This window comes from Phascolarctos cinereus, unplaced genomic scaffold, assembly GCF_003287225.1.
Source record: "Phascolarctos cinereus isolate Bilbo 61053 unplaced genomic scaffold, phaCin_HiC Scaffold_2;HRSCAF=192, whole genome shotgun sequence".
Classification (NCBI taxonomy): domain Eukaryota; kingdom Metazoa; phylum Chordata; class Mammalia; order Diprotodontia; family Phascolarctidae; genus Phascolarctos; species Phascolarctos cinereus.
Genome location: NW_027555625.1, coordinates 166,995,999 through 167,017,875, shown reverse-complemented (window position 1 = coordinate 167,017,875; position 21,877 = coordinate 166,995,999). Strand labels below are relative to the sequence as shown.

General features: G+C 37.5%; 1 protein-coding gene across 1 annotated transcript in view; it reads left to right on the top strand.

Moving 5' to 3' along the window:
• Positions 1-21,877, top strand: part of BTBD3 (BTB domain containing 3) — a 52,385-nt gene that overhangs the window by 830 nt on the left and 29,678 nt on the right. The window lies entirely within an intron of this gene.

Here is a 21,877-nt window from a genome sequence, read left to right as displayed (position 1 = left end):
TAATCTCTCTTAATGCCAGTGCTTTCTCTCTGTTGATTACACTGTGTGTGTGTGATACACGGTGTCTATGCATGTGTTTGTACATATGTGCATGTTTATATTTCAATGTATGTATATATTTGTATATATGTATTTGCATATTGCGCATGCCTGTTTGTATACATGCAATGTATGGGTATATGTCCATATATGTGGATTTGTGCATGTTCATATACATGTTGCCTATTTGTACATACACATGCATGTATGCGCATGTTTGTATATGTAAACGTATGCTTTTGAGGGGGGTTCATTAGTTGTTTCTGGCTCATTATGGCCCCATTTGGGGCCACTGGAGTGGTTTGCCATTTTCTTCTCCAGCTCATTTTACAGATGAGGAAAATGAGGCAAAAGGGGTTAAGTGATTTGCCTAGGATCACACAGCTAGTAAGTGCCTGAGGCTGGGTTGTAACCTAGATCTTCCTGACTCTAGGGCCAGCACTCTAGCCAGGGTACCACCAGCTGTGCTATATATATACATACATGCATATTTGTATATGCACTTGTTTGTTGGTTGTTGTCCTTTCTCCGAGAGGATCAAAACAACTACTATGCTGGAGTCAAGTTACAGTGTGTCCAGCTTTGACTGATAGACCAATATGAGCTCAGAATGTTCTTCCACAGGTCTTGCACCAGTAGTCAACATGAATGTTTGAGGTGGATTCTCTAAATTTGTGCATCTTGCATTTTTCTTTTGAGTTGCTTTGCTCATGGAGCACAGCACCTTCTGTGACAGGGCACACCATACTGAGTGGTCCTGTGCCAGTGTCTCCCATGTCACACAATTCCGAAGTTCTTAAGAGAGACCTTGAGAATATCCTTGTATTCCTTCTTCTGATCACCCCTTGTATTCCTTCTTCTGATCACCAAAAGAACACTTTCCTGGTGTGAGTTCTACGTAAAGTAGTCGTTTTGGCAAGCCTGTGTTTTTCATGCTTGGAGTTTGGTTTGAGAAAGAACCTCAGGGTCTGGCATCTTATCCTGCCAAGTATCTTCAGAATTTTCCCAAGACAATTCAAATGGAAACAATTTCAGTTTTCTGGCATGGCATTGGTATACTATCCAGGTTTCACAAGCATATAACAATGAGGCCATTACAGTGGCTCTGTAGACCTTTATATTTGTATATGTATATATACGCATATGAGGCAGCTAGATGGCTCAGTGGATAGAATGCTGTCCTGGAATCAGGAAGACCTGAGTTCAAATTTGCCCTCAGACATGTACTAAGTGTGTAACCCAAGGCAAGTCTCTTAACCTGCTTGTCTTAATCCAGTGGAGAAGGAAATGGCAAACCACTCCAATATCTTTTCAAAGAAAACCCCATGGACAGTATTGGTGTGCTATGGTCCATTTGGTCACAAAGAGTTGGACACAATTGAATGATAAAGAAACACATATGTATGTGTGTGTATGTACATATGCATGTATATACACATGTTTATTTGTGTATGTGCATATACACATGGTACAGTAAAGGGCATCTAGTGGTATAGTGTTAGGACTTCTGGGCCAGAAGTCAGGAAGACTCATCTTCATGAGTTCAGATCCAGCCTTAGACACTTAATAACTTTGTGACCCTGGGCAAGTCACTTACCCCTGTTTCCCTCAGTTTCCTCAATTATAAAATGAACTGGGGAAGGAAGCAGTAAACCATTCCACTATCTTTGCCAAGATAACTCTAAATGGGGTCATGAAGAGTCAAACATGACTTAACCACAACACATACAAGCATATATCTGTACATGTATATGTACACATGCATGTATGTTTTACATGTCATTATGTGAATATACATATACATGTATGTGTATATGCACATGTGACTATTTGTTTTATATAAGTACATGTATGTATGTGTCATGTATATTTATATAGATACTCACGTGTATATGCATATGTGTATATCTTTGTATAGGTGTATATACATATGTCTATATGTGCTTATATGCTTACATGTATATCTGTATGTCTGTATATTTATAGGCATATACACATATGCCTATGTGTCTTGTTTGTACATGCTTATTTCTTGTATTAGACTGTCAGCTTCTTGAGAACAGGGACCATTTTTACCTTTACATCCTCAGTGATAAGCACTATATTTGGCATAGAGTTGGGGCTTAATGGATTCTTTTTGGCTGTTCTGTTGTCATGAATTCTTTCCAATGAATGAGTTTGACTGACATATCCTCTAGGAGGGAGTATAACATACAAGGCTAATGTTTGAGTGTACATGGTGGAGAGTTGAGAACTCTCACAGATCTTGGAAGTTTTCATTAAAAATATCGGTAACACACTGAGCAGACAGCTAGGTGGCACAGTAGATAGAGTTCTGGTCCTGGAGTTCAGGAAGACTTCAAATCTGGCCTCAGACACTTACTAGCTATATGACCCTGGGCAAGTCACTTATCCCTGTTTCCTCAATTTCTTTATCTGTAAAATGAGCTGGAGAAGGAAATGGCAAACTGCTCCAGTATCTTTGCCAAGAAAATCCCAGATTGGGTCACAAAGAGTAGCACATAATTGAAAATGATTGAATAACTAATAATGTAACATGATGGGCAGAGAGGTGATTCCTAAAGAATAATATTGACAGTGTTTTGAAGATATTGGTGAGGACAATCAGTTAAAATTAAGTGTAGATCAGTCTCCAGCTTCTTAGAGGTTTCTTCTCTAATAAAGTGACAAAGTAATACCTTCTTTATCCAGGAACAGCTGCAGTTATTGAGAATATTGTTAGGAACCCAGAAGGAAGAACTTCCTCTCCTCTCCCTATGTCCTTAAAAAAGAAATAAACAACCACCTCAGAAGAGCCAAAATGTTACAGAGACCATACTAGCATATACTCTACTTATAGGAGAGGTTCCTTTCTCATTTAGAACCTATGTACTTTTCCTTCCAATATAGCTCTGACAGGTTTAGTTTTCTGGTTTACAGAAGTGTAGAGTTGGAAGGTACCAAACAACAAATTAGAAGTGGCCCCTGCTGGAGACAGGCATACTAACAACAGAAAGAAATGATAGTTATCATCCTGACAAGGGAAAAGACAGGAAAATGAAATCACTCAGAAGCTTAGCAGTCTGGACCATTTAGTGGAGGGGTGCTTCAGAAATGTTGGAAGACATTATATTCCAGCATAGTACATAGTGATGACCATAATCATGACCCTGAGAAATCAAGAAAAAAGGTTAAATTATGTTCCCTATTACGTGTTTATGAAAACAGAGAAATATGCCAAACATTTTAGAAAAAATTTTGAAAATAATAGTTGAAAATAATTTTCTCAAGCTTCTGGAAAATTCAAGTTTAAGAGCTCATATCTTTACAATAAAGTATATTGGTTTTGTGATTCATAAAACTAGAATTTTAGAGGTAGAAAGCACTTCAAATGATTACTAGAAACCTTTCATTTTACAGATGAGGCCCAGAGATGCAATATAACATACCAAGGTCACACAGCTTGCTGCTACTAGAACCCAGGTCTCCTGCTTCAGTTTAGTCCAGTGATTTGTCCATTATAGCACATTATTTGTACCTAAGAACATATTTTCTCATTAAAAAAAAGAGCTGTTATAAATCTTAGATTTTCAAGTAAAAATCTATTACCATGTCATTTATGGTTTGTTATCTATACCATTGGAGGGAGAACCCATATTGATAAGATCATGTCTTTGAGTGCATTAAAGTATAGCTGAACTATTCTTCACTAAAGTCTCATTCTGATGCCAATGTGGTGTGGAGGTGATGCTAGTTTCTTAAAGCCTCTGCCATGGAGGACAAATTCTGGCAAGATGGCATTGGCTTATATTTCATTGAAAAAAATTGTGGCCCTCTTCTCCCCTACTCTTCATTTCACATCTCCAGATTCTTTCTGTCACTATCTACATTCACCCTTGTCTCACACAATGAGGTGATCTTTCTCTTTGCCAAGGCAAACCCCTCTATATTCATAAGTGATTCCATTCTCCTCCAGCAAATTATTCCTTTTATCTTTCTCATTCTTTCACTTAATTTTCAGTCTCTATTTCTGTACTAGCTGCTTCCCCACTGCCTGTGAATATGCCGTGTCTTGCCCATCCTCAAAAAATACTTCCTTGATTCATCCAATCCTGTTAGCTATCATCCCATAACTCTACTGTCTTTCATGGCTAAAATTTTTGAGAAGGCCATTTACAATAGCTGCCTTCACTTACTTCGCTCTCTGGTCCCTTAATTCTTTACACTCTGACTTCTGACCACATCATTCATCTGAAATGAATTCTGAAGTTACTGTCAAACTCTTAATTGCTAAATTTAACAACCTTTTTTCAATCTTTACTTTTCTTGACCTTTCTGCAGCTTTTGACATAGTTACCCTCTTCTGGGTTTTTATGACACTATTCCCTCCTGGTTCTCCTGCCTATCTATTCCTTTTTAGTCTCATTTGCTGGATCTTCAACTCACTGTTAGGTTACACTAGCTATGGGTATCCCTCAGGGTTATGTCCTGAGTTACCTTGTCTTCTCCCTCTATATTAATTCATTTGGTGATCTCATCAACTCTCACAGATTGAATTATCTCTATGCTGATGAATCCCAGATCTACTTATTTAGCCTTCTTTAACTTCTCTATTGACCCTCCAGTTTGCATCTTCAACTGTCTATTGAACATTTAGAGCAATAGCTCATAGACATCTTAATCTCAACAAGTCCTCAGTTGAACTCATCTTTCTTCCCAAACTCTCCTTTCTTTTTAATTTTAGCGTTACTGTCCAGGGTAGCCAGTCACCCAGTCTCAAAATCTAGATGTAATTTTCAGCTCCTCACTTTCACTCTCCATATCCAATCATTTGGCAAGACTTGTGGAAGTCTTTGTTGCATCTCTTATACATTCCCTTCTCCCCTTTGATACTGCCACTACTCTGGTACGGGCCCTTATCACTTCATTCCTGGACTTTTAATAGCCTGTTGTTTGGTCTCCCTGCTGCAAGTCTCTCCTCACTCCAGTTCATTTTCCACACAGCTGCCAAAGTGTTCTTCACATGTGTCCATGTCACTGTTCTATTCAAGTAACTCTAGTAGCTCCCTGGTACTTGCATGATCAAATATAAAATCCTCTGTTTGGTGTTCAGTCCTCTTACCCCATACACTCCTTCCCCACCCCCCATACACTCTGTGTTGATCACTTTAGCATCTTCCCTCCTCCTCTGTTCTAGTCTTAGAACATAAGGTGGTCCTCTGTTCTAGTCTTAGAACATAAGGTGGTCCTTATTCTTGCCAATGTTATTTCCTGTATTTGTGTCCTTTATTCTGTCCCCTCTGATCTTTAGGAGGTTGTCAATCCCCTTTCTCTAATTTTCGACATTTCCTTATCCTCTGATGCCTTCCCTGTTGCCTACAAGCATGGCCAGATCTGAACCCATCTTCTCAAACTATAATCATGTACCACTCCTCTCCCTTTCCCAGGATGATTACTATGTGCCAGGCACTGTGCTTTCTCCAAAGGATACAAATGAAAAACAGATGATTTTGTCTTCAAAGAACTCCATTTGAATAGGGGAAGGCAACACATATTGGGGAATAGTGGTTATGGAAGGGTGTTTTGGGCCACTCATAGGGATATTGAGTAGAATCAAAAAGCAATTATTTGGCATACTCTTGTAGAGGGAATGATGGTGTTGATTTGATTTCTCTTCCCAGATTAAAAAGTGTATGGGTGTACTCATGCTTTAGCGTGTCCAAAAGATTGGCAAGGTAAAGCATGATTGAGGGTATGTGACTGACTGGATAGGGCAGGCAGTCAGGACAGTACAGTTTTACAATGGGAGTTCCAAATTGGAATGGCTCAGGTCCTCTAGAACATGGAAATCCCATTTGCAGGGGAGTAATAGTATCAGCAGGGTGGCCTGGCAAGAAGATGGCCAAAATGGATCTCAGCCACTTCCATGGTTTCAACTCTTATTTTTCTATGCAGATGACTCCCAAATCTCTATCTCCATCCCTTCTCACTTCTCTTGAACTCTAGTCCTACATTACCATCTGCTTGATTAACTTCTCCACCTGAATGGCCCATAAACGTTTCAAACTCAATATATACAAAATAACTATTTTCTTCCAAACCCAATTCTCTTCATAATTTTCTTATTTTTTTTTTCATCCAGGTTTACAAACTACAATTTGTCATCTTTTTACTAACTATATTTAGGTTGTATGGGCCAAGTGATATGAATTCATCGAGAACAACATGGTGGTTATTTACCATTTCCATACTTATTTTGGGACTACCCTAGCCCTTATTTTTGGTCTGTCCTTGCTAGTCTAAAGATTATTCATTCCCCTTGGAAGAGAAAACAGAAGCAAAGTAAGCTACGTAGTTCAGCCTTCTCTACAGAGTCAGTTATTTATGGATATCTGTGGCTCTCTGGAATGTTGGACATAGAGTGAAGAAGACCTAAGATGAAATCCTTCCTCAGAAACATACTAACTCCTCTGTCTCAGTTTCTTTATCTGAAAAATGGGGATAATAATAGGACCTTGGCAAATGCTAACTATTATTATTTTCTTGTCCACCCTAAGCAGTGTTCTTATTCTAGTCTGATCTTTTCCTTAATATGGTTGGTTAAACAGGACAGGACCTATGATTCCATTGATATAGGGACCTCCTTTTACCAATGAAGATTCATAGCTTTTCTCTCTAGACTGCTTTATTCTACCACGTTCTTTTGAATAAAACAATTTTCCAGTAGTTTGGATTTTTTTTAAACACTGGCCTTCTGTATGTGTTTCTAGGTCTTAGTTATCAACTCTTTTCCAATAATCAACTTGTGTGTATGTGTATGTTTATCAACTATGAGATTAAGTACTACTTTGCAGTATAGTTTTAGATCTGATAGCACCAATATCGTTTTCTTCCTACTTTTTTCATTATATCTTTTGATATTCTTGACCTTTTTTCCCTTCCAAATGAATTTTGTTATAGAATTCTAGAAAGTATTCCTTAGTAATTTGATTTCTGTAGCATTACATTTTCAGAGTAATTTGTATAGTATTGTCATTTGTAGTTTATTGGCATGGTGTAGCCCAGCCATGAAAAGTTAATTTTTAGGTCTTGTTTATTAAAAAATGGTTTTGAAGTTGTGTTTATATGAGTCTTAGTTATAGCTTAGGTTAAACTCAGTTTATCCAGTGTTTGACAGAGCATTTCATATTCTTGTGGACAAACTGAAGAGATATGGGCTGGACAGTAGTCCAGTTAGGTATATTATGAACTGGAACAGTGGCTGGACCCAAAAAGTAGTCCTTAATGGATTAATGTTAATCCCACAAGATCCTTTGTGCAGGTCATTGTGCTCAGGGCCAGCAGTCCAAATACTAAAATGAAAACAAAAAGCCCCATACCCTGAAGGAGCTGACATTCTACTGAAGTGATATGGCATTTGAACAGATAAATGCAATATAATTTGAGAATAGAAATAGTAGTAACAGCAGGGGGCATCAGGAGAGATTTCTCATAGGAGATGTCATTTGAATTAAGCCGTAAAAGAAATTAAGGATTCCAAGAAGTGGTAGTGAGGCAGGGGTACATGACAGGCATTCGGGAGAGCCTGAGCAAAGAAGGCACAGGAGTTGTGAAGATGAACTGCTGAATTCAGAGAATAGAAAACAGTCTAGTTTGGCTGGGAGCAAAGTGTGCCAATGGGAAATAAGCCTGGAGAGGGAGACTGTAGCCAGACCATGAAGGACTTCAGATGCTAAGGTTTGCATTTTATTCTTGAAGCAGTGGGAAAGGGGAAGGGAACAAGCTTTTAAGAAGACTTACAGGTACATAGTAACTGTCTTAAAGTATTTGAAGAATTGTCATGTAGAAGAATTAGACTTATTCTTCTTGGTCCAAGGGTGTAAATTGCCTAGAGGCAGATTAAGGCTTCAGGTAGAGAAAAGCTTTCTAACACAAAGAAGGCTATATATTGAAGAACAGTTGATGATCTACTTTGTTAGTCAGTTTCCTCCTGGGAGGTCCTACACAAATGAAATGATCTCTTTCAAGTTGTGATTTTTTTGTAGTCTGAACTTTCTTCCTTTTCCCACCAAATGCCTACCACAACATTCTGCCCTAGATGTGAATGTGTGAATTAATGTTGAATTGAACAGGTCTGAGTTGCATCATTGTTTCTTAAGGTAAAGATGGTTTTTGCCCATTTTAAAAGAACTGACTACTGTACAATCCTACAAAAGTAGTAAAGTGGATCATCATGACTGAGTATTCATAGAAGCTTTATCTAGATTCTGCAAATCTTTGATCTTGGTCTATATCTTTGACAGTTTCAAAATGTGGGAAAACTGTAGTTTTTCAAACCCTTGGAATAGAAGTGTGTCTCTGCTTCAGACTTTCAATTCATTTTTTTTTCTCTACAGACTAAACATAAGAATTGCATTAGCATTTTTAACCCAAAATTCAAGATCAGTAAAATACTTCATATATAAGGAAATATAAATTATGCTGTTGTAAAATCTTTTAGAATTTCACAAATTTGAGTGCTTTCTGTGGAAGATAAATTTAAACAGTCAAAACTAAACTGTTCTTTTGAACCCCTCTTTTTTTTTAAGTTAGAGTAATTACAAGGTGGCAATACTTTAAAATAACAAGGAAAAGGAATATTTAGCCCCAAACGAAACTATAAATTTTCTACTCCTTAGAAAGAAACTCAATACAAAAACAAAACAAAACTCCTTCATAGAGAAATTAGTCACATATCCTTGCTGGATCTCTAGGACATTGTTAATAAGTGCCTGTTCCAGGATTAAATATAAAATTCTCTGTTTGGCATTTAAAGGCCTTCGCAACCTGGCATCTTTCTCCTTTTCTGACATTACACTTTATTCTCTTCCATGTAGTCTTTAATCTAGGGACACTGACCTTGCTTTTCTTATATATTATGCTCCATCTTCTGAATCTGTGACTTGTGACTGGCTATCCACTATGCTCTTCACCTCCAAGTCCTGGCTCCCCCAGCTTCAAAACTCCATTCAAGTCCTAACTTCCACAAATAACAAATAGCCTTTCCCATTCCTCCCAATATCCATGACTCCTTTCTATATCTTGTATGTACGTAGTTGTTTCCATGTTGTCTTCTGTATTAGAATTTAAGTTTCTTGAAGGCAAGGACTGTTTTTGCCTTTTTCTGTATCCCCAGTGCTTAGCAGAGTGTTTGGCACTTAAGTATTTGATAAATGCTTGTTGACTTTTTCTTTGTAAGAAAGTAAAGGATAGTAATAGGAGCCAGCCCCCTGGTATATTGGCTATTATCAAGGACTAACAATATTCTAATAGGCTGCTAAGAGTTGTAATCTCCTATTATCATTTCCCCTTTTTCTTTGCAGTTTTTTTGGAATATCATTGCTAATCAGCTTGCCTTTGTAACAACCATCCTGCTCCTACTTAGACTATAGAAATTTGTTTCCTGCCTTCAGGATTCCATATTTCTATACTCATGACTTCTGGAATTTTATTTCTTCTTTTTCCTCTTTGTTTATAAGATACTAATAGAATTCGAGTATCACACTTGGAATCTTAGATCGTAGAGAGAGAATACCAAGGAATCATTTTGTCTAACCCCTAGCCTTAGGTAGGCTTAATTATCTCCATTTTCATAGATGAGGCAGCTGAAGCTCATAGAGCTTATGAGACTTCTCACATGGCTAGTTAAATGGTTGAATGAGGAAATGAATCCAGCAGTGTTTTTTCATCATACTGCACTGCTTTTTTGGCAGTAGGCATCACCATTAAGCCACTCATGCCTGATTACATTCCAGGGGAATAAAATGCCATGAGGAGAATCTTATTTTCTTCCATGAAAACATGACTCAAATCAGTTCAATTCATTGAACATTTATTAGGCAGCTACTGTTTGCCAGACACTGTACTATGTACTGGGGATTAAAGAAGAGGCAAAAGACAGTCTGTCCCCTTAAGTAGCTTACAATCTAAGGGGGGAGACAACATGCAAACAAATATATGCATAGCAAGCTATATACAGGATAAATAAGGAATACTTAACAGAAAAGGCACTGGAATTAAGAGAGGTTGAAAAAGGCTTCCTGTAAAAGGTAGGTTTTTAGTTGGGACTTAAAGGATGCCAAGGAGGTCAGTAATTGGAGTGGAGGAAGGAGAGTTCCAGACATGTAGTTCAGTCAGAGAAAATGTCGGGAGCTGAAAGATGGAGTATCTTGGAGGCCAGGTCACTGGATTGAAGAGTACACATTGAAGAATAAGATGTAAGAAGACTGGAAAGGTAGAAGGAGGCTAGATTATGAAGGGCTTTGAATGCTTAACAGAACATTATGTTTTTGCTCCTGGAAGCAATAGGAAGCCCTTGGACACAGTTGAGTGTGTGTGTTACATGAACAGACTTGTGTTTTAAGAAAATCACTTTAGTGGCTGAATGGAAGATGGATTGGAGTAGGGAGAGACTTGAGGCAGTCTAATCTACTAGCAAGCTGTTGTAATAGTCAAGGCATAAGGTGATGATGCCACCAGGGGAGTGACAGTATCAGAGGAGAGAAGGGGGCATATTCTAGAGATGTTGCTAGGGTGATTGACAGGCCTTGGCAGTAGACTGGCTGGGAATGGGGTGGGGTGAGAGAGTGAGGAATCAGGTTGAATCTGAGATTGTGAGCCTGAAGGACTTGGTCACTAGGAGGAAGGTGTTGCCCTCTACAGTAATAGGGAAAGTAGGATGTTTAGGAGAAAGATAAAGAGTTCTGTTTTAGACATGCTGAGTTTCAGATGTCATTGGATATCCAGTTTAAAAGGCAGTTGTAGATGTCAGATTGGAAGTCAGCAAAGAGGCTGGGGCAGGGTAGGTAGATTTTAGAATCATCAGCATAGAGAGTAATTAAATCCATTTGGAGCTGATGAGATCACCAAGTGAAGTAGTATCAAGGGAGAAGAGAAGAAGTCCAAGACAGAATTCTTGAAGTACAGGTATTATTAGAGCATTTGATCTGGAGGAAGATCCAGCAAAAGATCTGGAGGAGTGGTTAGATAAGTAAGAGGAAAATGAGGAGAAAGTGGTGTCCTGAAAACCTAGAGAGAAGAGAGTATCAAGTTGGAGAGAATGATCAATAGTGTCAAAGTCTGCAGAGAGGTCAAGGAGAATGAGGATTGAGAAAAGGCCATTGGATTTGGCAATTAAAAGATCTTTGGAAGATCTCTTTGGAGAACTTTGGAGAGAGCAATTTTGGGAGAATGATAAGGTCAGAAGCCGGATTTAAAGGGTTGAGTGGAGAGAAAATAGAGGTACCTATTGTAGATGACCTTTTTGAGGAATTTATCTACAAGGGACAGAAGAGAAATGAGATGATAGCAGAGAAAGAAGGATCAAGTGAGGGTTTTTTCAGGATAGAGGGAGACATGGGTATGTTTGTAAGCAGTAGCAAATGAGAGGGGGAAATTGAAAGTAAAGGAAAGAGTGAGGATGACAGAGGGAGCAGTCTGTTGGAAGAGACAGGATGGAATAAGATCACTTGAACAAGTAGAAGGGTGAGCTTTGGTAAGGAGTGAGGCCACTTCATCAGTCTGGGGTGAAGGAGGGGAAAGTGGCAGAAGGCATCTGAGTGATAAGAACTGAGAAAGAGGAGACAAGGGGGAGTTTGCAGCAAATGGCCTCAAATTTTTCCATAAAATATGTGGCAAAGTTCTCAGCTGAGAGTGAGGGGAGGAGAACCCATGGTTAGTTTGAGGAGGGATGAAAAGTTTTGGAAGGGCCACTATAACAAGTTGATAAAGGAAGTATAGTAAGAATACCTAGCAGCAGTGAGGGTCCAGTTGAGGTGATGTAATATAAATTTGCAGTGGACCCATTCAGAACTGTTGCTTTTCTCCACCTTTGTTCAGCAGTAGGTGTGTAGGAATGAAGACAATAAATGGTGAGGCCTGGCTGGGTGTCATTGGCAATATTATAAGGTAGTTAAGCAATTCAAGAGAAGAGGACAGTGTAGAGCTGAATTGGTTCACCAAGGAGTGAAGATGAGGAGAAGAGAGTGGCTAGTGCAGGGGAGATGGCCTGGGATAGAATTGAGGAGTCACAGGAGTGAAGTTGAAGAGAAAGGGGCAGCTAGGTGGTGCAGTGGATAGAGCCCTGGGCCTGGAGTCAGGAAGACCCGAGTTAAGATTTGGCCTTAGACACTACATATATGTCCCTGGGCAAGTCACTTAACCCTGTTTGCTTCAATTTACTCACCTGTAAAATGAGCTGGACAAGGAAATGACAAACTACTCCCATATCTTTGCCAAGAAAACTCCAAATGGGATCACAAAGAGTCAGGTACAACAAAAAACAAAGGGATTTCAGCGTTCTTGAAAATGGAAATTGTACATTTGTGGATGATGGCAAGAGGGAGGATATAATTATCTTTGTGTGTGGCGGAGGTGGGGTCGAGGAGTAGCTCATGGAAGGAGGAGAGAGTAGAACAGATTGGTTGTAGTATTAGAGGGAGAAGTAAGCTAGTATGAGAGTAGGAGAAAAAACTGTAAACCATTGAATTCATTGAGGAAGCAAGGAGAGTGATTAACATAGACCAACTTGCTTTTCAGAATGACCAACATTAATTTTCAGTATTTGTCATCTTTACCAATTTTCTGGATGTGAGGTGGAATGTCAAAGTTGTTTTGATTTGCATTTCTTTCATAATACAGTGATTTGGAGATATCTTTTATAAACTTAATAGTAGTTTGCAATTCTTTTGAGAACCTTTGAAAAACTTCTCAGAAGAAACACAGCTATTTACAACCATAAAAATAGGCTTCAAATCAGTAATAATATAAATACAGTTAGAACAAATATTGAGGTTTTATCTCATACTTGAATGAAAATTAATAAAGACAGAAATCATCAATGTTGGAGGTACTGGGAAAAGACAGGCATATTAATGCACTGTTGGTGGAGCCATGATTTACTCTAAATGTTTTGGAATCATGTGAGGTAAGTTACTGGCTGGGCCATACCCTGTGTGTACACGTATACACACACACACACACACACACACACACACACACACACACACACACACACACAGAGTTGTGTATAGAATTCTTTTTACCCAACGGAGAAATAAGAGGGAAAGGGGATAAGAGAAGGAGGAGACACTAATAAAAGGGAGAGGAGATTAAAAGAGGCAGTGGACAGTGGCAAAACAGACTTGAGGAGGGACAGGATAAAGGGAGAAGGGGAAAGATAAACAGAGAATAGGATTGAGGGAAATACACATTTAGTAATCATGACTATGAATGTGGATGGGTTGAGCTTGCCCATGAAATGTAAATGGATGGCAGAATAGATTAGAAACTAGAATCCAACAATATGTTGTTTTTACAAGAGACACACTTGAAACAGAAAGATATGCAGAGGTAAAATAAGGGGCAGAATCAGAATTTATTGTGTTTCAACTGAAGTAAAAAAGGTAGGGGTAGCATCATGATCTCAAACAAAGCAAAAGTAAAAGACCTACTTTAAAGAGATAATCAGGGAAACTACATTTTGCTAAAAGGTACTATAGACAATGAAGTAATATAAAAATTTTTTCCAGCAAGGTTCTCTGATAAAGGGCTTATTTCTCAAATATATAGGGAACTGAGTCAGATTTTTTAAAAATAGGAGCCATTCCCCAGTTGATAAATCGTCAAGGGAAATGAACAGGTATTTTTCAGAAGAAGAAATCAAAGCTATTTATAGTCACATGAAAAAATGCTTTAAATCACGTTAATTGGAGAAAGGCAAATTAAAGCAATTCTTAGGTACCACAGGACAGACACTTATCAGAGGACAAATGTTGAAAGGGATGAGGGAAAATAGGTATACTAATGACTTGTTGATGGAGTTGTGAAGTGGTGAGCCGTTCTGGAGAACAGTTTGGAACTATGCCCAAAGAAAGGGTGATAAAACTCTGCATACCCTTTGACCTAGCAATACTACTACTGCTTCTACTGCTAAGTGTGTATCCGAAAGAGAACAGAGGAAAAAGGAAATGAATCTATGTGTGCAGAAATATTTGTAGCAGCTCTTTGTTGTGGGAAAGAATTGGAAATTGAGGGGATGCCCATCAGTTGGAAAGTGGCTAAACAACATGTAGCACATGATTTGATAAGAGTACTATTGTGCTATAAGAAATGACAAGGGGGATGATTTAAAGAAAACATGGGAAGACCTAAGTGAACTGATGCAAAGTGAAGTGAGAAGAACCAGATCATTCTACATATTATATTGTAATGATGATCAACTGTGGAGGACTGGACTACTCTGATCAATACAATGATCCAAGACAAATACAAAAGACTTTTGATGAAAATGCTATTCACTTCCAGACAAAGAATAAGCTCAATGCAAATTGAAGTGTTTTTTTACTTTCTTGGTTTTTCTTGCTTTTTTGTGATATAGCTAATATAGAAATACATTTGCATGATTTTACATGTATAATTGATATATTGCTTGCCATTTTGGTGGGGGAGGGATAATAGGGAAGGAAAGGATTTGGAACTCATTTTTTAAAAGAATGCTAAAAATAAATAATAAATATATATATTTTAAAAAGAAATGGTAGACATGAGAAGGATGACCTTAATGTCTGAACACTACTTTATGACAGTATTGTATCTCATCCATCTTTATATATATCTCACTGCTTAAAAGACAACAGATTTCTTGAATTTATTTATTTTAAGATAAAGCCAGAAATATTTGCATCATCCTATAGATACTATGGAAAAAATTGCTGTGATAGTCAGGAAGTTTGTTTTATTGGATATATAATAGAGGATCAGTGAATGAAAAAAGAATTGAAGATGGTGGTGCATCTCTTTTGGAAATATGTAAAACTAAAACTTGGTACTTACATATAATGGTTATTAAATTTTATCTTCAAACAATTTTATTTTTAAAATTTCCAAAGGTGTTTTATTTTTATTCATTCTTTTGAAGTAGTTGATGAGTAAGGGTGATGTTGCCCTGTCATTAAAGCTAATATTCCTGCATTTAAACAGATAACTACAATCTCTGCATATGTTGAAATAAAATTTCAGTAGCGTGACAGTTTAAAATACAGCCAAGCTCTTAGTTTGCTTTTTCTTTGAAACTTCTAATTAGGATCAAATCTGTGGTTTAGTAATATGAATAATGGCCAGTGTGAAAGTACCATATTTAAAATCCATTTGATCTAGAGTCTTGAGTGGTAAATTATATTGTCATGGGTCGAATTAAGGATTGAGGTGAAAGAATATCTTTTTCATTCTGTACTATTAGTCTTTTCTTCTAGTATCATCACTTAGGAAAATAGCTCAATTTGAAAATATATTTTGTTTTCATAGTCCTTAGAATTATCCATTAGTAAAGTCATATTTTGATGCTTCATTAAGATGTGGACGTGACCATGGGTTCTTGAAAGCTGTGATAGTAGCAAACAGGTCTTCCCAAGCTAGGAAGGCTTAAGTATGGACCTAGAAATGGACTGTGTCTCTCTGGCTAAATTTATAATCAATCAGTACACGTTTATTAAGTGCTTACTATGTGCCAAAGATGCTAAGCACTGGGGATACAGAAAGAAACAAAAGACCGTCCCTGCCCTCAAGGATCTTACAATCTAATGGAGGAGACAGCATGCAAACAAATATACAGAAAACAAGCTTATGAAGAGGATAAATAAGAAATAATTAACAGAGGGGAAGGCATTATAATTAAGAGAAATTGGGGACAGCTTCTAGTAAAAGATGGGATTTTAGTTGGAACTTAAGGAAGCCAGGGAGATCAGTAGTCCACATGGAGGAAGGAGAGTCTTCCAGGCATGGGGGACAGACAGAAGAAATACCTGGAGCAAAGACATGGGGTGTCTTGTTCATGGAACAGCCATGAGACCAGTGTCTCAGGATCCAAGAGTATGTTTTGGAGAGAACGGTATAAGAAACTTGGAAAGGTAGGAGGGCACTAAGTTATGAAGGGCTTTGAATGTCAAGCAACATTGTTGTGGGAAAGGAATGAGCCTCCAAAGTGCTTTGCAGATCTTAAAAGTGCTATACAAATGCCAGCTATTATCAAAATTTAAAATACTGATTCATATTAACCTGGATTTTAAGTTATCTCCTTCATGGAGCCATCAGCAGTACTCATCCCGCAGCTGAAATGATGAACCGTTTCCTCTGAACTCTCATTAGCATTTCATGTGTAGCACAATTATGTATTTATATCCTATCTTGTATTGCATAGTTATTTGTAACTATGTCTTATCTCCCTTACTGTACAATAAATTCAGTCACACATGACGGTGTGTTTCTTTCTCATCTGTCTCCCTCAGCACCTAGGACAGTACCTTGACTGTCCAAACAATTTGAGTACTCTGTACCTTAAACCTTCACAGAGAGTCTACCCCAAATTCTGGCAACCTCCCTAGTGAAGCATACTGACTGTGCTATGCAATCAGACCACTTCCTTACATATATCAAGCACTTACATGATTTTTTAAATACGGAAGCTTTGGACATTAAAATGTAACAGAATAGATTTGGGGCAGGCAAAATCATAATCAATTTTCAAGTTTTTTTTGTTTTGTTTTGTTTTTAACTTACCTAAATTACTTTAAAAAACTAACAGGAAAAAAAAACCCATACCAGTGACTAATATCAGGCTTTGACCAAATCTTCCCAAGATCTAGGAAACCAGATAAGCTTATTAAATAACCCAAATTAGTACCAAGTGTGGTGGCACACACCTGTAAATCCCTATTGTTGGGGGAGGCTGAGGGTGGTGAATCTTTTGAGCTCAGGATTTCTGAGCTGCAAAAAAACAAAACAACCAATTGGATATCCACACTAAGTCTGGCACCAATATGGTTGTGATAACTGCGAACTTTACATGGTTTGATGTTATAGTTATAATAGGATTCAAATATGGAGTCACTTGAGTGGCCAAGAAGCACATAGGCAGAGACAAAATTTGGACTTTTCTACTCTTTTGATTTATATTTATTCTGTCGGGCAGATAATGCTTGTAGCTTTTGATTGGAAGAAACTTTTGACCAGCTGCAGGGGTCTTAAGGCCTCCCCCTACTGCTGCCTTAGATAGCCAGCTTAGATCCTCCCCCCTAGTTTTGGTCTCAGTAAGGAAACTCTCACTGCTCAAACCCCACTTGAGCCAAGTACTGATTGATAAGTGATCCCAGAAACTTCTCCATCATATCTGGGTCTGATTACAAACATCCCTTCCACATCTGGTACTGATTACCTGTTTTAAATCAAGCCCATTCTTAGGGTACACAATTTTGCCACCTGAACCACAATTTTGAATGTGTTTCTGTCCCAACACATCTCCTTCTCCTTGTGCTGTGTGATTTTCTTGCATCCCTGGGGACCAACCTCTGTTTATATTGCTGTATAGTGTGTAAAGTTTTTCTTTGTCTGCTTGATGCACGGCATAGTAAAGGTCTAATAAAGGCAATGGTGAATCCAGAAAGAATGAGACCACTAGGTCTCCTAAGGTGCTTAATAAAGGTTTACTGACAGACTGAAGCAACCCAGTTAAGAAAGACACCTGGTCAGAGCTTCCTGGATGATCAGTCAGATGGACCCACAAGCAGCCATTATACTTCTATCCTGGTTAAAATAGAAAGATCCAGTCTCTAAATGAATAAATGGACCCAAATTAAAAGGGGTTTTCAAACAGTCAAAAAACCATGTTTTGATCTGGTCCTCCACTCTACTAACAAGCCAACCAAAACCACATAAGATTCATTGCCTTCTCAAACCTACAAGAAAGATAGAAAACTTCCAAGAGGAGATGGCTGTGGGGAAGTAGTCTTAACTTTTCTCTGTGTGTCACAGAAAACCCTTTGGCATTCTGGTGGAGCCTATGGACCTCTTTTTAGGATAATGTTTTTAAATCAGTTATATTGAAATAATTATTCAAATATTTTATTAAAAAAGTTCATAGGCCTCATGTTAAGAACCTCTGCTCTAGAGCAGAGCTGATGTGGTGAGAAGACATGATTTTGAGGGAAAAAGAAAAGGGAAAAGGGTCATTTCTTTTACCAAAAAAAATTAAAAATGGTGCTGAGAGATAGTTATCATTGGAACATCATGGAGGAAAGCCTTTTCCTGCTACAGGTGAAATTTTTGTGAGCTGAAGAAGCTAGATTAAAGGTCCTTTCCATACAAAGTAAGTTGTGATTTTAGCAGAGAATCTCAAACTTTATTTTTGTCATAGCACAACACTGTTTGCTGTGAGGAATCATGGCACACTGAAGGTTTAATTTGGTAACAAGAGTTGTCATGCTTTTGGCCCTCCATACTCATTACCTAGGCTTTGGAAATCCTCACCTCTTCTCCACCCAACCCTCTCACCCTCTTCTTTACTTCCCTAGGGCTGAAAAAGCAGGTAGCAAAATGTATTTTAATTTGTTTGGACTCTGACAGGTCATAACATTAATTGCAAGTTCAAAAAGAACTGAATTTATGGTCAAAATAGTTTATAATTAATAAAGTTTTAAATGGATATGTAGAAAGCAAAATTTCACATGCCAAAAATTCACATGCCCTTTGAAGGCCAGTGGAATAAAGGCTTCTTGATACAACTATGACATAGCCATTTAGATTTTTTTCCCTGCCCACAATTTTCTTACCTGGCTTTGAGCCAACAGGCTCCATAGATCTAGGATCCTGGGCCTTAGCTATTTTGGCTTCAGATTGATGGCAGAGATGGTTGATATCTCTGGTCCAGGAGGAAGATCCAAAAACAAGAAGCCCCTGCTCAGAGTCCTTGATATGTATTTAAACCCGGGCCCCAGAAGAAACTACTCTCACTCTGGTACCTTACCTCTTGTACCTGAAATAATTAGGCTTTAATATCAGAATCCACCTTATACGTTCATGTTTTTCAGTCACACAATTTTAAAATACTAAGCACCATGATCAAATTTCTAGATGTCAAAAAAAGCTGATGCTTGGTTATTTAAGAACTAGAAAAGCTTGATTTGCCATCCACCCTCTTTTCATTTACTCAATGTATCTACCTAAAAAAAAAACAACTAAGTTTATTTATTTTAGACAAACTCAGAGGAAAAACTAAAAATACAAGGTCTATATTGGGTGAAAATTAACAAATTCTCTCAGAAAAAAATAAATCATAAGACATTTCAGGGCATTTCACACTCAATTCCTAAAATAACTTGTACATTTGATACTAGATGGGGGGGGGAACAAAAAACCTCCTAAACTTCTAAGCTAAGAGACTATATAAAATTTCATTCCCTAACAAAATTTTAAAGTAGAGTTAAAAGTCTGTGACAAACAGAGAGTTATTGTAGAAATCAGCTTCTGGCTAAAACTCAGAAAGTCAAATCTGTGCTGATTTTAAGTCCAAATTAAAGAAGCATGTTTTACTCTGCTTTTAATTAGCTTTATATTAGAAAATTTCCTAAGTCTGTTGTGAAGGATGCTATATAAAGGCATATTGTACTATAAATGTTGGCATAACCTTAACTACACTGGTGCCATTATAACTAAACTATTTACAGGTCTACTTCAATTGGATTCAAGAAGTAAATTATTTGGCACTGAGAAAGTATTTCCTATGTTTAATTTCACATGCTGTTGTAACAGAAATAGTTTTAGTTCGGTCTACATTTACATTTACCTTAGCCTCATATAATCTCTTAAGAGAAAAAGGAGGCAAAATTACATATTAACAGTACTTCTAATAGGATTTTATTTGTTAAAAAGCAAAGTACATACAAGTTAACATAAATATTGAAATTTCTAATAGGATCTGATAATGTATCCATCCAATAAAACATAAGCTCCTTCAGGACAAGGTTTCTCTGTAATCCCCATATTTCACAGAAGACCTGGGTTTAAATACTAGTACTGTTACATACAGCTCTATAACCTTAGACAAGTCACTTCACAGCTATATGTCTCAATTTTATCACCTGTGAAATGGGAATAACAACTTTATATAAATATTGGTTATTATTACTAACACTTCTTGGAATACTCTAATTTTCCAGTGGATCTATGATCTTGTCGATGTGAATATTCCCTCCAGTGTAGCAAATTTTAACCCACCCATGCCTGTTCATCCTATGTAACTCTTGTTGATGTTATTCCAAAAACCTGTCATACTGGGTCCACCCAAAGTGCTTGGGGATTTCTTCAAATTCTCCTGAGATTACATGGTCATATTGCTAAAATAAAGGCATGACACCTGAGCTATAGGGGAAGGAACGAAGCAGCTGCTGCTAATGCCCTAGAGAGGGCATTAGCCTCTCCCCAACACAATGGAAGCCAACTGTCAAAATATAAAGTTTGGGAGATATAGGGGGATTCTTTGCTGGTGTTCATAAGTTGTGCTATCATACTGCTATAATTAAAGTAGTTACCCTTTTTAGGTGCAAAGGATAAAACCTGAATGTGTATTTTGTATGCTGTTATGGTGTGTGTATGCCTGGAGAAGTCTAGACCACTAAGCTGCCTGGGGTCTTGGGCACAGAGAATATTTAAAGAGTTAGCAGTAATACATCTGTCATAAAGTGGACAGCAGCATTTTTGACACCTTCTGAGTCATTTCCTCTTTTTTCATGTATGTCTCTGTCAAAGGTCATGGAATCCTGACAGGTCAATTATTTGTATAAAAAATACTTTTTTTATTTGAGCTTTTGGTCATACTCTGGGATAGAACATAATCGAGAGACAGTACTTATGATATACTAGTTAACAATAAGGAATGAATTTCAAAACATTAAAATCAAAAAGTATGTTTTAAAATAGGTGTCTTGATAGTTACTGTTTGTTCCCACAGTGGAACGATCATTTCACCATTAAGTGCAGTAGCTACACACAATGGTGTAAGAGCCATAGCAATTATTATGATTGGAACCAAACCAGAAATGACTAGCTAATCATATAAAATGGTAAACAAAATTTATAGCTGAACATAGGTCTCACTCTTGGTAGATTTTACTAGCCAGTTATTACATGCTACAAGGAGTACTAGTATAGGAGACCAGGTTAATGTTATTATCTTCTAAGCTATTTCTGTAAACCTTAAACTGTAGCCAGAAAAGAAAATGTGTGGAGGCACTAACAAATTGATATACAGCCATTTTTGCATCAAATCCAGATGGTATACAAATCTAAAATAAAATGTGATTACCTCAATATTTGTTTTTCAAGTTTTCTTTTCCTTTCTTCCTTCCATTTCCTGACACAGGCATTATAGTAAACTGTCCTCTCTCACAGTAATTAAAGCAGAGCAGCATGGGTAATAACTGAAGATATATTGGCAAGACTCTAACCCATTTTAGAGAAAAATAATGTAGAATGGGTCCTGTGTTTTGGGACAGGGCAAGGATGCTGCTAGAGGCCAGTGACAAAATGGTTTCACCTTTAATGAGCAAATTTAATGACAAATTAATTATCTTTTTATCCTTACAGTAATTTTCCTTCTAATTCTTTAGTGATTATATGATTAAATAACTATTATTATTTAAAATTACTTAAATATTATTTATTATAAAGATTAAATGAGATTTTGTTCTCATAACAATACCACACTACTGTATATCCTCAAGGAAAGACTATCTTAAAATTCAACTTGATGTAATAAATATGCTGGAATTACAAAACAAAAAAAGAAACAATTACTGACCTCAGGGATCTGCTGGAGAGAAACATGTACACAGACCATCACCCCTGGCATCTGTCCTGCCACTTCCACCATAACTTGTTACTTTGAACTGTACTGTGACTTCACTTTCCATACATACCTCTTACCACAGACTGAAGTCTCTTCCCTGGTGAACAGAATTCCCTATATGTT